Source organism: Peromyscus eremicus, chromosome 8a (assembly GCF_949786415.1).
Source record: "Peromyscus eremicus chromosome 8a, PerEre_H2_v1, whole genome shotgun sequence".
NCBI lineage: Eukaryota > Metazoa > Chordata > Mammalia > Rodentia > Cricetidae > Peromyscus > Peromyscus eremicus.
In genome coordinates, this window is record NC_081423.1 from 70,685,967 (window position 1) to 70,692,034 (window position 6,068).

Sequence of the window (6,068 nt, forward strand, 5' to 3'; positions counted from 1 at the left end):
GTATTTGTTTAACAATGCTTCCATATTCTTTTTGGTTTTTCTGAAACAAGGTTTCTCTGTGTAGCTTTGGTGCCTGTCCTAGATCTCACTATGTAGACCAGGCTGGCCTTGAACTCAAAGAGATCCGCCTGGCTCTGCCTCCCAAGTGCTGGGATTAAAGGCGTGCGCCACCACCGCCCACTTTGCTTCCCTATTCTTGGCAGTTCAATGATAGTTGACACTGTGTTTATCTTGTACACCACAGGACGTAGGAGGTGGTAGATCCTTAATGTTGAAGGGTTGGAAGTATAACACAACAGGAGAGCATGTGATTACCATATACAAAGCCCTCGGTCTAATTCCTGATGCTCCCCCCAAATCAGGTACATGAAGATCTGTTTTAAAAATGAAGGGAAAGGAAGGTGTGGTTACAGTTTAAAACTATGCCCTCAAATATTATTTTAGCGAGGATGGTGGCTTACACTTGTAATCTCATCCTCTGAGGGGAGAAGCCAGAGAATCAGGAGTTCAGGGCAAGCCTCAACTACATAATGCTAGCTTGGCCTATGTGAGACCCTGTCTCAAACAAGATCAGTTAGATGGCTCAGCAGGTAAAGATGCCTGATGGCAGGTCTGATAACCTTGACTTCAGTCCTGAATCCCACAAGGTGGCAGGAGAGCACTGAGTTCTTAGAATTGTTTTCTGACCTCAAAGCATGTACCCTGGCATGCATGCATCTGTGAGAGAGAGAGGGCACACAAGCCCCCAAATTAGTTAACTAGAAAAATAATAATAAAACAAAACAAAGTTGATAATCTTTTTGTTTTTTGAGACAGGGTTTCTCTGTGTAACTTTGCGCCTTTCCTGGACTCACTCTGTATCCCAGGCTGGCCTCGAACTCACAGAGATTTACCTGTCTCTGCCTCCCAAGTGCTGAAGAGGCCTATGAGAGGACTTTTCTTTCGGCAACATAATCCAGTGGGGACCAAAGGAGATGAGAGAAGTGTGAATGGCCTGGTCTTCTTCCCCAAGGCAGTAGCATTGCTAAATTTCTTCAGCACTCCAGGCCAATTACAGATTCACATATAAACCGGGCTTAAGCCTAGTGTTTATTAAAGTTCTATGAAGGTGGTCTTGATTTCTTTCAGGGAAGAATAAAATATTGGGCAGAAAAGATAGTGATTTGGAACCATTACGTCCTGTGCATGCAAAGACACGCTCACGTAGTCTCTTTCCTTGTTTCTTCATTAGCCACTCAAGATTGATGGTTAATGAAGAAGCTGGATGTGTGTTGATGCTTCCTTCAGTGCTAGCACTCAGGCTGAGTTAGGGGTGACACCAAGTGTCATGGAGCCCTTGGTTGCATCATGAGACCCTGTCTGAAAATACAAAGTCTAAAATGGACGGTGCTCCCATCTATAAGTGAGTCTATGCTGGCTGCTTTGAAAGATGTTAAGAGTTGTACAGTGAGCTGTGAGTAAGAGACACACTTTGAATTCTTACCAATTTAACCTTTTTAAAAATTGCTTTAGCTGGGTGGTGGTGGCAGCGGCGGTGCACGCCTTTAATCCCAGCACTCGGGAGGCAAGAGCCAGGCAGATCTCTATGAGTTTGAGGCCAGCCTGGTCTACAGAGTGAGATCCAGGACAGGCACCAAAGCTACACAGAGAAACCCTGTCTCGGGAAAAAAAGTTGCTTTAAAGATTTATCTTTCTTTTTGAATTATATGTATGTGTGTATGTGCATATGAATGTGGGTGCCTAAGAAGGCCAAAGTCCTCAGATCCCCTTGGAGCACAAGTTACAGGCAGTTGTGAGCTGCCCTGTGTGGTGTTGGGAACTATACTTGGGTCCTGTTCAAGAACAATATGTGTTCTTAATCACTGAGCTGCTCCCTGTCTCCCAAAAGTTTCTTTTTCAAGTTGGCTATTTTTATTACATGTATGTGTATAGTACAGATTTTTAAAGCTATTATCTGTTGATGCTGTGGATTCTTCCTTTTGGCCATTATGAAGATACAGCTATGAAGATAATCTATACATACTTGCTTAAGTCCCTGCTTCGGAGCTTTTGGCTGTTTGTCCATGAGTAGAATTGCTGTATCATAGTATAACAACTATTTAGTGCTTAAAGGTTCCCATTTCTCTCCTCCTCACTGTCTCTGGTTACTTTCTGTGTTTTTTTTTTTTTTTTTTTTTTTTTTTTGTTGTTGTTTTGTTTTTTGTTTTGTTGTTCTTATGTTTTTTGTTTGTTTAGTGTTTGTTTTTATTTTTTTGAGACAGAGTTTCTCTGTCTCCCTGGCAGGCTGTCCTGGAACTTGATATGTAGACCAGGCTGACTTCAAACTCACAGAGATCTGCCTGCCTCTGCCTCCCAAATGCTGGGATTAAAGGTGTGTATCTTGCCTGGCTTTGTTTTTTTGTTGTTTTTTAAGAGTCATCCTGATGGCTGTGGGTTATATCTTTATAATTGTCACCATAATAGATAGGTATTAAATATCTTGCGGGTTTGATTTACATTTCCCTAATAATTGATAACGCTGGTCTCATTATTATTGCTAAAGCCAGTTTTAAAATTTCTTTTTTGCAGTGTTAGAGATTAAACCCCACATCTTACATGCACTAGGCAGGCTCTCCATTACTGAGCTATAGCCTAAGCCCAGTGTCATTTGTCTTATGTGTTTATAGTCTGTTCAAATCCTTTGGCCATGATGGTGCGGGACTGTAGTCCCAGCATTTGGGAAGTAGAGGTAGGAGGCTCAAGAGTTAGGCCATCCTGGGCTAAAAGAAAAGAAAGAAAGAAAGAAAAAAGTCCCTTCCCTGCTGCTATCCTGTTTTTGACTTTTTTTAAGACAGGGTCTCATACAGCCCAAACTAGCCTCAAGTTTGGTATGTAATGGAGGATAGTCCTCCACCTCCTGAGTGCTAGAATTAAAGGTGCTCACTGCCACACCCATTGGAAGCTGGTCTAGGACATGAAGTCTGGTTTGTTTTGTTACTGTTGAGTTGTATATGCCAGTGCATGTTAGATTTTGAAGACTAAGCAAGTCAGAGGCTAATGGCACCAGTGAGGGCTACATTATTTTAGCCAGAGGTGTGTATGGGTGGGGAGGTTATCTTACAGAACTGGAAGATTCTTTTTACATTCTGGTTTATTATTTCATGTATATTATTGAGGATTGAATATAGGGCCTTTGTGAATGCCAAGCTAATGTTCTACCTCAGAGAGAGAGAGAATCTTGAGTCCTCTTTTTTACTTTTTATTTTGAAACAGCATCATTTTAAGTTGGACAAGCGGACTTGGACTTGAATCTTTCTGCCTCAACCTCCGGAGTAGCTGGGATCGCAGACTTGCCGGCTCAGGCCTGACAAGAACTATAGGGTTTGGAGGAAGTTGAGATGAGGTAGAAAGAACATTTGAAATCAAAGGAGTGTGACTGAAGCAGAGGCATAGGGTAGGAACACGGTATGTCTGGAGACGTGTGGACACTCTCTAGGCTCAGTCATTTGGGTGACGGACTGTGGACTGAAAGGCTCAATTGTGAAGGGCAGAGAAAGCCCTGGTGGTGAGAGGAGGGCCTTCCTAAGTGTCTGTCCTGGGTCAGTCTGCAGAGCCAGGGAGCTGTCCTTACCTTTGTGCCACTCTGGAAGTGAGATCGGTCCCACTCAAACCACGGTGAAAACGTAGACTCCAGCTGGTTGCCAGGAAAACAGAATGGTCTCAGGGGAGGAAGTCACCACGAGTCAGGTCCTACAGCAGATCTGACAGTTTAGACTCCGGAACTATTGGATGAGTAACAGAAATAACCTCTGTAGCTCCGCAGGGCACCTTTCTGCCTGCTCACATGGTACCTTTCTAGCCCTTCAGTCACCTTTCTGCTCACCGCCAGCGAATGGAATCAGAGCCACCTGCCAAAAGATTGTCGGCATAAGAAGTGGTTCTTGGTCTACCCTGTCAGTCTCTGTACTGGGCACTTGGTCTGCCCTGTCAGTCTCTGTACTGGGCACTTGGTCTACCCTGTCAGTCTCTGTACTGGGCACTTGGTCTACCCTGTCAGTCTCTGTACTGGGCACTTGGTCTACCCTGTCAGTCTCTACTGGGCACTTGGTCTACCCTGTCAGTCTCTGTACTGGGCACTTGGTCTACCCTGTCAGTCTCTGTACTGGGCACTTGGTCTACCCTGTCAGTCTCTGTACTGGGCACTTGGTCTACCCTGTCAGTCTCTGTACTGGGCACTTGGTCTACCCTGTCAGTCTCTGTACTGGGCACTTGGTCTACCCTGTCAGTCTCTGTACTGGGTACTTGGCATGTGTTATCTCAGCCTCCGAGTTCAGTTGGGGAAGATCTGAAATGTCTCCATGTGTATTTCAGACAGCACAGCTTGTTAGAGGATGGGCTTGGTCGAGTCTCGTTTATTTCCAGTAAGACAATCCATTGACTCCTTTGCACTAGGCTCTAGCCTCTAGTGATTGGGCTGGTCAGTACTGGTCATCAGGTGTAATGCTCTTCTTACTGGCTGGCCAGGGACATAGACTAAAAGACCATTGTCGCTCCTTCCCAGCCTTAGAACTACTTCCCAGCTTTCCGGTGGTGACTTTCTCCGCAGACTGCCCTCCCAGGGCTGTTGCTTGCTCAGTACCCTCTCCACAGGGTAGGCTCAGGCTGACTTCATTTTCCCTCTCTAGAATCATTGCGATGATGAGTCCAGAAGACAGCTGGGTCTCCAAGTGGCAGCGAGTCAGTAAGTGTTCATCTTCTTATCCTGGCCTGTACAGGGTTGGGAATGTGCCTGAGGGTCTGCAGGGATGACATAAATCAGCGGGGTGTGTGGTCCCATGGTGGGAAAGATGGAGTTAGAGAAAAGTCGGGCTGGCAAGATGGCTCAGCAATGCCAGGCTGGACAACCTGAGTCTGATCCTGGGGACCCACATGGTAGAAGGAGAGAACTGACTTCACAAGTTGTCTTCTCACTTCCACACGTGCGTGCGCATGTGGACACACACATACTCACACACACTCTCTCTCTCCCATTTTTGGCTTCATTCTCCACTGGTCTCCAGTCCTAACTCATCCCTTTGTAATCTCCTTTCTTCCTCAGGTAACTTTAAGCCGGGGGTATATGCTGTGTCGGTCACTGGTCGCCTGCCCCAAGGTAATAACAGTTGTAGCAGTGGTTCAGTGCTGGGCCCAGCGGAAGCCAGTCTTTTATGTGAATTAACACCAATAGCCTGACTGATACCACCCAGACATTTGGCTCCATATCTTTGTTGTTTTTTGTTTGTTTTTTTTTTTTTTTTTTTTTGGAGGGGGCGGGGGTTCGAGACAGGGTTTCTCTGTAGCTTTAGAGCCTGTCCTGAAACTTGATATGTAGACCAGGCTGACCTCAAACTCACAGAAATCCTCCTGCCTCTGCCTCCCGAGTGCTGGGATTAAAGGCATGTGCCACCACTGCCCAGCCAAACCTTGTTTTTTGATGACTGTGTGAGCCCTACTTTTTGTTCCTCCAGGTAGCTCTTTACCAGGCACTTTTCCTGAATCTTAGCTAATAGCCAGGCAACCCCACTTCACAGTGGCAGGCAGGTGGGGTGGCTTTATCCTCGGGACTCTCTCATGGGACTGTTTGTTTTCCTATCACAGGAATTGTTCGGGAGCTGAAAAGTCGAGGAGTGGCCTACAAATCCCGAGACACGGCAATAAAGACCTAGCTAGGGCAGCCCACGGTGTCTTGCTCTCTACTTCTGGCCTGTGTTGCTTTTCTTGTGGAACAAAACAGGCGGAACTCCCAGTACTCCCTGCCCTCCGTCTCCGGATCAGCAGACTCCTGTGAGAGCAGCACATCCGGCCCTTGAGTCATCTCACTTTCTCTGACGACTGAAGTGGGAGTGTCTGGGTTGGTGGATTCTCAGACTGTATGGAGGAGAGAGTAAGATGCTGGGTTTCCTGCCTCTGTCCAAGGCTTTGACTTTGTCCGTGGACAGGACTCGGATTCAAATACCAATAAAAGGAACTTTTGGGATGTACTTAAAGCTGTGGCCCATGCCTTGTGCTGCTGTCTCTCTCAAAGTGAGGGCTCATGTGCCCTGTGAGCT

General features: G+C 46.2%; 1 long non-coding RNA gene across 1 annotated transcript; it reads left to right on the top strand.

The window, feature by feature from the left end:
• The first annotated feature begins 4,386 nt into the window (after positions 1-4,386).
• On the top strand, positions 4,387-5,692 carry LOC131916291 (uncharacterized). The gene is made up of 3 exons (XR_009380530.1): positions 4,387-4,720; positions 5,078-5,131; positions 5,617-5,692. It is a non-coding gene; the product is annotated as an uncharacterized LOC131916291 (long non-coding RNA).
• Positions 5,693-6,068: the final 376 nt, after the last annotated feature.